The sequence below is a fragment of the Pteropus vampyrus genome, unplaced genomic scaffold, assembly GCF_000151845.1.
Source record: "Pteropus vampyrus isolate Shadow unplaced genomic scaffold, Pvam_2.0 Scaffold277, whole genome shotgun sequence".
NCBI classification, from domain to species: domain Eukaryota; kingdom Metazoa; phylum Chordata; class Mammalia; order Chiroptera; family Pteropodidae; genus Pteropus; species Pteropus vampyrus.
Window position 1 is genome coordinate 457174 of NW_011889058.1, and position 945 is coordinate 458118.

General features: G+C 67.8%; 1 protein-coding gene across 1 annotated transcript in view; it reads right to left on the reverse strand.

The window, feature by feature from the left end:
- ZNF236 (zinc finger protein 236) overlaps positions 1 to 945 on the reverse strand; it is an 89152-nt gene that overhangs the window by 52984 nt on the left and 35223 nt on the right. The gene's annotated exons all lie outside the window — the stretch shown is intronic.

The window sequence follows — 945 nt, forward strand, 5'->3', positions numbered from 1 at the left end:
TCGGAGCCCCCGCCAGGGAAGGCGACACACGGAGCACGCGGGCCCAGCGAACTTGGGGCAGCAAGCGGACTGCGAAGCAAGCGGCAGTGCCCACCGTCTGCGCGTGCACGGACCTCGTCACCGGCCCCGCCGCCCCTCACCAGTGTGTCCACACCGCTGCTCGCCGCGTGACCTTCATCCACCCGTCTAGGGACCATACTCAGACCGCGGCCCCACGACCTGCTGGAGCCAGTGCCCTCAGCAGCCAGAAGGCTGGACTGGAAGTGCAAGGCCGGCGCCCAGGCCTCTGCCCCACGCAGCGTGCCAGGAGCAGGAGGAGACAGGAGGGGACAGGGAGCGGCAGGCCTGCTGCCACGGAGAGGAGCCGCGCTTCCTGCAAACTGTCACAGGCGGTGGAGGGAGCGAAGCCGAGTAGCACGAGGTCCAGAGAACGTCGCTGTCACCGAGGGACAATCGCAGACCGAGCCGGGAGAGCTCTGGGGAGGCGAGGCGGACGGTGGGAACTGCTGACTTGCGGTCAGGCTCGGAGCCCCTGCACCTCCTCTAGCCCCCTCGGGACATGCCTGTGACCGGCAGGCCTGCACACAGCACCCTTCACCTGCGTGTGGGGGCGCCGCGCACAGCCCGTCGCACATGGGCCCAGGGCGTGCTCAGTGCCTCCCACGGGAACACCGCCCTGGTGCAGGCAGCTCAGAGGTAAGTCGGGTTCGGGCAGCCGGCCAGGAGCCGGATGCTGAAGTCCTTAAAAATGACTCCAAGGTGCTCTCCCGGCCACCGGCCCAAGGGACCAGCTCTCCCCGCGCCCACGTCGCCACTGGGACTCCAGGTGACATTTCCTGGGCCACTCACTCTGCCCTGCTACACACTGCTTGGAGCGGGGTTTTCTGTAAACGGGGCGTCGTTTTCCCTAAGTGCAGGCACAGCAACGGGAGAAGCTGCCTGCCG